This window comes from Macrotis lagotis, chromosome 5 (genome assembly GCF_037893015.1).
Source record: "Macrotis lagotis isolate mMagLag1 chromosome 5, bilby.v1.9.chrom.fasta, whole genome shotgun sequence".
Lineage (NCBI taxonomy): Eukaryota > Metazoa > Chordata > Mammalia > Peramelemorphia > Peramelidae > Macrotis > Macrotis lagotis.
In genome coordinates, this window is record NC_133662.1 from 9,097,580 (window position 1) to 9,107,168 (window position 9,589).

Genomic DNA, 9,589 nt, shown 5'->3' on the forward strand with positions numbered 1-9,589 from the left:
TCCACTGTGCCACCTAGCCACCCTGAATGTTAAATTTTCAAAAGAAAAATCAAAGGGGGAAAATTAATAAATTTTGGTGAGGAGGAATATGAGAAAAAGGAAAGAGATAAATATAAATGGAGAAAGATAGCATGGAGGGATATACAGAATTAGTAATCTTAACTGTAAATGTGAATGGGATGAACTGTCCCATAATATGGAAATGGATAGCAGAATGGATTAAAAACCAGAATCATGCAATATGTTGTTTACAAGAAACACATTTGAATCAGGGACTGGTTCACAGAGTAAAGGTAAAAGATAGGAGCAAAATATATTATGCCTCAGCTGAAGTAATATCTGGGTTAGCAATATTAATCTCAGACAAAGTAAAAGCAAAAATCAATCTCATTAAATGGGATAAGGAAGGAAACTACATCTTAAAAGGCACCATTGGTAATAAAGCTATACCATCAATAACCATGTATGCACCTAATGGTATAACATCCAAATTCCTAGAGGAATCCAGATTCCTGAGTGAATTACAAGGAGACATAGACAGCAAAACTTTAATCTCAATATCAATATGATAGATCTCTGGAGAAAACTTAATGGGGATAGAAAAGCATATACCTTTTTCTCGGCAGTACATGGCACCTTCACCAAAATTGACTATGGACTAGGGCACAAAAACCTTAAAAATCAGTGTAGAAAGGTAGAAATAATAAATACACACATCTCAGACCATGATGCAATAAAAACATCTCAGACCATAAGGCAATAAAAATTACATGCAATAAAGGGTCAGGGAAAGATAATTATTTTTCCAAATATTCCAAATAATTGGAAAGGAAATAACTTTATCTTAAATAATGGGTGGATCAAACAGCAAATAATAGAAATAATCAATAATTATATCCAAGAAAAGGACAATGATGAGACTTCTACCAAAATTTATGGGATGCAGCCAAGGCAGTTTTGAGGGGAAACTTTATATCTCTAAATGCCTATATGAATAAAATAGAGAAAGAGGAGATCAATGAATTGAGGATGAACTAAAAAAAAGCTAGTAAAAGAACAAATTAAACATCTCCAATTAAAAACCAAATTAGAAATTCTGCAAATCAAGGGAGAGATTAATAAAATGGAAAGCAAGACAATCATTGATCTCAGAAAATAAAACTAAGATTGGTTTTGTGCAAAAGTCAATAAAATAGACAAACCTCTGGTTAATCTGATTAAAAAAAAATAACCAAATTACCAGGATCAAAAATGAAAAAGGTGAACTAACCACCAATGAGGAGGAAATTAAAGAGATAATTCAGAGCTACTTTGCTGACCTATATGCCAATAAATTGGACAACTTGATTGAAATGGATGAATATTTACAAAAATACAAACTACCCAGATTAACAGAAGAGGAATTAAATTACTTACATAATCCCATTTCAGAAAAAGAAATTGAAGAAACCATCAATAAACTCCCTAAGAAAAAGTCTCCTGATCCAGATGAATTTACAAGTGAATTCTATCAAACATTTAAGGTACAATTAATTCCTATTTTACATAAACTATTTAAAAAATAGGAAAAGAAGTTCTGTGAAACTCCTTTTATGACAACAACATGGTGCTGATACCTAAACCAGGAAGAACCAAAACAGACAAATCTCCCTAATAAATATTGATGAAAAAATCTTAAATAAAATTTTAGCAATGAGACTCAGCAAATTATTACAAGGATAATCCACCATGATCAGGTTGGATTTATACCAGGCAGGTAGGGATGGTTCAACATTAGGGTAACATTTAACATAGTTATACATAATCAATAGTAAAATCAACAGAAATCATATGATTATCTCAATAGAAGCTGAAAAAGTCTTTGATGAAATACAGCATTCATTTCTATTAAAAACACTAGAAAGTTTAGGAATAAATGGAGTTTTTCCTCAAAATAATAAATAATATCTATCTAAAAACTATCAACAAATATTATATTTAATGGTAATAAACTCAGAACATTTCCAATAAATTCAGGGTTGAAACAATTATCACCATTACTATTCAATTGCTTTCATTTTAAACCTTTTCCTTTCTCACTTCTTCCAGCTTCTTGAACTTACTGTAATCTGGCCCTTCCTCTTTTTTTTTAAATTTTTATTTTTTCTCATTCTTCCAAATATACTTTTTGGTTTATTTATTTTATATTATTGCAATAATTTTGTTATGAGAGTAAACATACCCCCCTTACACACACACACACACACACACACACACACCCTCAAGAAGATGAGAAACCTCAAGAATAGTGAGAGAGAAATAAATGTACTTCAGTCTGTATTCATATTCCAATAGCTCTATCTCTAGGATGAGTTGTCTTCTTTTTCATAAGTTTACCAAAGATGTTGCTTCACTATTTTTCCTACAGTTGTTATTACTAGTTGTATTTCCCTCTACTTTATTCCTTCCCACTCTCATCTATTCCATTTTCTCTTTTAAAGTGTATTCTGAATACCTTCTCCCATGATTGTCCCTCTCTTCTATCACCTACTCCTCCCTTCTCTCTCCCATTCCCTCTTATCCTATTCCTTTCTTCTCATTTTCCCTCTAGTGTAAGATAGATTTCTGTACCCTATTTAGTGTGTATGTTATTTCCTCTCTGAGCCATTTCTGATGAGAGTGAAGACTCACTCATTCCCCTTCACCTGCCCCTGTTCCATTCCATTGAAAAAGCTTTTTCTTGACTCTTTTATGTGAAATGTCTTAGCTCCTTCTTCCTCTTCTTTCTTTTCCTCCCAGTACTTTTCTTTATCACCCATTGACTCCATCTTTTTACTAGACTATACCATTATATTCAATTTCTTCCTGTGCCTTGTCCATATATGCTCCTTCTAACTGCTCTTATGAGAAAGTTCATTTGGATTATCAGTATCTTCTTCCCATGTAGGAATACAGATAGTTCAATATCATTAAGTTCCTCATAGTTAGTCCTTCTCATCCATCCTCTCTATGGTTCATTTGAGTCCTGTACTTGGAGATCAAACTTTCTGCTCAACTCTGGTTGTTTCAGTAAGAAAGTTTGAAATTCTCCTGTGTCATTGAAAGTCCATCTTTTCAACCTAAAAAAAATGATAGAGCTGAGAAGAGAACCAAAGTATGCAAGGCCAAATGAGAGCTGACCCCTTTCCCTTTTGGGGCTGCTAGGTGGCACAGTGGATAAAGCACTGGCCCTGGAGTCAGGAGTACCTGGGTTCAAATCTGGTCTCAGACACTTAATTACCTAGCCGTGTGGCCTTGGGCAAGCCACTTAACCCCATTTGCCTTGCAAAAACCTAAAAAAAAAAGTCCATCTTTTCCCCTTGAAAAATGGTGTATAGATTTGCTGGGTAGTTGATTCTCAGTTGTAAACCAAGATCTTTTGCCATCTGGAATATCATATTCCGAGTCCCACAAGCCCTTGATGAAGATGCTGCCAGATCCTGTGTAATCCTGGCTATATAGAGACACAATAGTTGAATTGTTTGTTTCTGGCAGTGTTTAGTAATTTCTCTTCGACTTGGGGTTTTTGGAATTTGGCTATTATTATTATTTTCTTCAGCATTCTTCAATATTCCTGGAACTTTTTCTTTTGGGATCTCTTTCAGGGGGTGAATTTCCTCAATTTCTATTTTATTCTCTGCTTCTAGGATCTCAGGGCAATTTTGCTGTATTATTTATTTATTTATTTTTAGATTTTTTTTCAAGGCAATGGGGTTAAGTGGCTTGCCCAAGGCCACACGGCTAGGTAATTATTAAGTGTCTGAGTTCGGATTTGAACCCAGGTACTCCTGACTCCAAGGCTGGTGCTCTATTCACTGAGCCACCTAGCTGCCCCTATATTATTTCTTGAAAAATTAAGTCTAGGCTTTTTTCCTGGTCATGACTTTCAGGTAGCCCAATAATTTTTAAATTACCTCTTCTGCATCTGTTTTCGAGGTCAATTGTTTTTCCAATGAGATATTTCACATTTTCTTCTAATATTTTTTGGGGGTACAGTTTTATTTCTTCCTGAGTTCTCATAGTCATCAACTTCCTTTAGTTCCATTCTGCATTTTAAGGAGTTATTTTCTTCAGAGAACTTTTTTATCTCCTTTTTCCAATTGGCCAATTCTTCTTTTTAAGGCATTCTTCCCCTCATTTGCCTTTTGGGTTGCTTTTTCCATTTGCCTAAACTGATTTTTGACATATTATTTTCTTCAGTATATTTTTGTATTTCTTTCACCAAGAAAGAGTTTTCATAATTTATGTGCATCGCTTTCATTTCTCCTCCCAACTTTTCTTCTACCTCCCTTATTAATTGCTTTTCAAAGTCTTTTTTTTTGAGCTCATCTATAGCCTGAGCCCATTTTCTATTTCTCTTGGTGGTTTTTGGATATAGAAACTTCAATTTTGTCATTTTCTGAATCTTCTATGGGACAAAGTAATTTCCTATGGTTGGATTCTTTTTCTTTTGTTTGCTGATTTCCTCATCCTATGACTGATTTACTACACTTCCAAAGTCTTTGGGGTTTTTTTTGGGACACCCCACTGGGACTTTAATTCCTCCAAGGTCTTATGAGAGACTCTGACTGCTCTCTTGCCTGTGTTCAGGTCCTCCCCTCTGCCCTGGAGCTGTGAGGAGAGTCCTTGCTTAGCTATGGTGGTATGGGAGCCCAAACTGTAAGCTGGATTTGGGTGTGGGCAAACAGCTGAATCCTTCCCTGGGGAGAGCAGGGGGACCTCTGCAGTCTCCCCTGACCCCCTTACCATTTGTGGGCTATGCTCTGGAGGTGCAGTCTGGCTTCCCTGATTCCTGCTGCAGGTTCTCACCACAGGGCTGCTCTGAGGCTAGTGTTCACTTCCCACTCATTCTGGTGCATCAGAGTTCTCTCACCAGCCCTTCAAGCTGTTCCTGGTGATCCCAGGGCCAGGAGGTCTGGAAACTTCTCCCTCTTTCACAGACATTCTCAGGTTTCTAGGCACTTGACCCACCTGTACCACACTGTGTCTGTGGCTATGGCTGCGACTGTGTCTGCAACTGTGCTTACAGCATCTTTTCCCAACCTCCAGTCCCAGTGAAACAGACTTTTTCTGTGGAACTTCTAGGTTGTCTTAGACTGGGAAATTGTATTACTCAGTCTTTCTGTGGGTTCTGTCCCCTCTAAATTTTGGCTTGAGTCATAATTTGATAGCTTTGGGATTCTTTTTTGGGAATGAGTTTTCGGGGAATTCCTGCCTTCATGCTGCCATCTTGACTCTGCTCCCCTCATCCCCTCCTCTTAATACAGTCTTCCAGGCCTCCCTTTCCATTATTGTTTGCACATTTATTCATTCATTCCCCAACTTGCTATTGAGGGGTGAGGGGAATTAGAATACTCCTTCTTCCCCATTGCCACTTCTGGGTTTCCTCCAACAATACCATATCTAATACCCAATTGAAATTCTGGTAGCTATTGCCCTGTGGCTGACTCACAGTTTTTTCAAGTCCTGCCCTCATACCAGGGATTTCAACAAATATATGGATACTCTCTTCTTTTCAATATTCCACTGCCTGGCACACAGTAGATGCTTAAAAAATGCTTATTGACTTACTATAACATTATTCATAACAAAATCCTACATTGGTGTATTAGAAAATGAATGTGTCATTTTGCATCTTAGTTCATCATTTCTCTGCCAGAAGTAACATGCTTTATTTTATGTCCTGTGGAATTGGTTAGTGTTCTCAGGTCTTCCAAAATTATTTTTCTTTATAATGTTTAGTTATAATAGAAACTGTACTACTACTACTACTACTATACACTTTATTCTGCATCAATTAATACAAAACTTCTCTGGTTTCTTTGAACTTTATTTATATTATTTTTCTTTTATCACAAGAATATTCTGTTTCATTCATAAACTATAAATATTCATCCATTTCTCGAATGATGGACACTAAGTATTTCAGTTCTTTGCTGTAATAAGAAGAGTTTTTATAAATTTTGTTTTCAAAGATATGGGTTGTTTTCATTTTTCTTTTATCTCTTTCAAGTATAGGTCTAAGGAGGGTAAGAGTCACAGTTTAGTGACTTTTGAGTTATACTTCTAAATTGTTTGCAGAATGGTGGAGCCAATTCAAAGGCCCATTGGCTCTTTAAGTAATGATAGTTGTTTTCCTTTTTTAAAAAATCTTTATTGGTTGAAGCTTTGAGGTAAACCTCAGAATTGCTTTCATTTGCCTTTCTTATTAAAGCATTTTTTCATAACATTTTTGATTACTTAGATTTCTTTCTTTGTAGGCTGACCATTTCCTTTGACTAATTTATCCATTCAGGAATGACTCTTATTCTTGTAAATTTGAATCACTCCTCTAATTTATTTAGATTGTGACTTTTTTTTGTATCTATCATGTATTCATTTGGAGCTTATTTTGGTACTTAGTGGAAATAAATAATAATAATAGCTAAAATTTATAAAAATAAAGAATTTATATAGATGCTTTAAGGTTTTTTCTTTTATTGAAATTTAATTTAATTTTCCCAATAACATGCAGATAGTTTTTAACATTCATTCATTTGCAAGTTTATGAGTTTCACATTTCTCTACCACCCTCCCTTCCCTCCCCCCTCCCCATGGCATTGAGCAAACTGGTAAAAATTATATGAGTACAATCATGTTCAACCTAATTCCATATTAATCATGTTATGAAAGAGGAATTAAAATTAAGGGGAAAAACTCATGAGAAAGAAAGGGAAAAAATATAATAGGAGTTTTTAAAAAAGTAAACATAGTATACTTTGCCCTGTATTCAGAATCCATAGTTTGTTCTCTGGATGGGGATGACATTTTCCTTAACATATCTCTCAGGATTGTCCTTGATAACTGAACTGTTGTGGGGAGTTGTAATTGCTTTAAGTTTTGTTTTTTTTTTTAGATTTTTCAAGGCAATGGGGTTAAGTGGCTTGCCCAGGGCCACATGGCTAGGTAATTATCAAGTGTCTGAGGTCAGATTTGAACTTAGGTACACCTGACTCCAAGGCCGGTGCTCTATCCACTGTGCCACCTAGATGCCTCTTGCTTTAAGTTTTGCAAAATGTTTTATGCTTATAATTCTATCTGATCAACATAACCATGTGATGTAGGTGTAGTAGTATTTCTATTTTACAGATGAGGGAACTGAGGCTGAGAGAGAGGTTGTTGCTTGCTCAGGGTCACACAATCACTATGCATGTGATTCTTCCTGAGTATAAATATATTACAACATGTAGCTGTGAGATGGCGTGAGATGTTCTATAACTAATTTCAACTACACCTTTTCCCAGTTTTTCCCCAAGTAATTGATGTCTTTGAGTTTATTGAATTTGAGGCCACTATATTCATTTGCTGTATGCTGAATCTGTCCCTGATTTACTTCTCTATTCTTAACTGATACTGAATAATCTTGAGTGATTATTCTTTTGTAAGTTTGAGATCTGGTTCAGCTTCCTTTCTTTCTTATTTACTCCTATGCTTTCCCTGGATATTTTTGAACCCTTGTTCTTCCAGATAAATTTCTTTATGTTTTCTATTTCTACAATAATTTGATAAGTGTGTCATTGAAAAAAATAAATTATTTAAATGTTTCTTAAATTCTCTAAAGAACATTTTGTTTGCATTCATATAGTTTTTATATATTGACAACCTTCCAAATTTTTTTTGAGGTCACACCACAAGAAAGTGGCTATTTATTAGAATCCTTCCAGTGCTTCCTTCTTTTCCATTATAGTCTGCCTTTCTGGAAAAGCACAAGAAGGGGAGGCAGGGATGAAGGGACGAAGGCTGGGGGCTCAACCCTCAGAACACCTAAGTCTTCTATGGCTCAGTCTCTGCTTCTTGGGTAAGGTCATGGATCAGGATGGGGACTGTTTTCTCCTGGCTCTAAGAGGCTTTGTGACATCCGTGACTAGGGGTCATCAGAAATATCAGATCCCAAGTTCAGATTCATTGGGTTTTTTCCCTTCAGGGCAGGTCAGGTGATCTAATTCCCTGGGACATAGTGCAGCAATTGAGGGCAAATCCATAGGAGGGAGCAAAGGAATAACTTTGAAAGGAAAATCTCTTACAATGACTCTAGAGCTGAAAAGCTAAGACAACACTCTCCAACCCCCCCAGATACACAAATATAAGGGGAATGGCCAGTGGTACATTTATAAGTCTGTGTGCTAAGAGAGGAGGAGCCTAAAATTTCAACAATAGATTTTAGGGCGGTAAGGTTATAAATTTTCCTGCTGACCCCAAGGGAAAATTTTTGGCTTTGCTAGGATTCCATATTGAATCATTGCCAGAGAAACAAAAATTTAGAGATGGATGGGACCTTCAAAGCCATTTGGTTTCATTGGTGACTTTTCCAATTTTCTGATGCTCATACATAACTGGAAGAGTTGGGATTTAACCATACATATAGTAACTCTCTCTGGGGTGGGGTGATCCAAAGGAGGGGTCATCTACTACATGAAGAAGAACACAGGGTAACCAAGGAAGGAATTAATGGGAGATGCAGTGCTGGGGCTTTAGCAATTGAATGAAGTAACTCTCCCTGCCTTGAATGTGGATGGTTTGGTCTGGAGTTTTATTCTGGGACAGAAGAGAAGAGAGATTTGTATGTAGGTCAGTGTTAGTGTATATCTGTTTTTCTTTGTGGGTCTATATCTCCATGTACAATTGTCTCTTCTTCTGTACAGTGTCTATTTCAGTGTGTGTTATGTCACTCTAGTAATGTTGTCTTTCTGAGACTCAGAATGCATATCTATATCTATTGGTATGTGTGCCCCCAGAGGGCAGCCTTGGTCTGAGAAGTGAGAGGTTTCTGGGTAATGGAGAACTCCTGGGGATGGTATCCAGCAGACTTGTGCTACTTGCATTTGAGGATATAGTATCTAGTAACATAGTTGAAGATGAAAATGACCCAGGACAGAATGATTCCACTTACCACCTTCATGGTGATGCCCAGTTTCCCAGTGCATAGTTTGGTACAGGTGAACTCACAGCCTGAACTCTCTGAGGCTGACACATTCATGCTTACCTTGTCCTGGCTGTTGTTCCATCTGCTGTACTGCTCTCCTGGAGCTCCATTCTTCCAATGTGGGAGCGAGAAAGCTGGGCGGGGGGGGGGGGCAGGTCAAAGGCTGGAGATCTGTGGCTCTGGGGGCTCTGGATGGATGTGGGATGCAGGGGTGCTGTCCTCTGCCTCCCTCTCACCTGCAGCTCTCACTTGGGACTCCCCACCTAGCCCCCAGTCCCCCAGCTCTGGGGCTCAGATGGCCTGTCTTTCAGTTTGTGTGTGGCCTTTGGCAGAAGAGGCTATGGGGCATCTTGTCTTCCAAATATTTTTTAATAGAATTTGTCCTACTGAGTTTTGTTGATAGCATATAGAAATACTGATTTATGTGAATTTATTTTGTTTCATGAAAACTTGCTGAATTTTTTTTGATTTTTAGTTGACTTTTTTTAAGTACTCTAGATAGATCATCTTATCATCTACAAAAAAATAATTGTTTTCTCCTTCTTTGCCTGTACTTATTCCCTCGATTCTTGAATATCTTATTTATTATACCTAGCATTACCAATGATC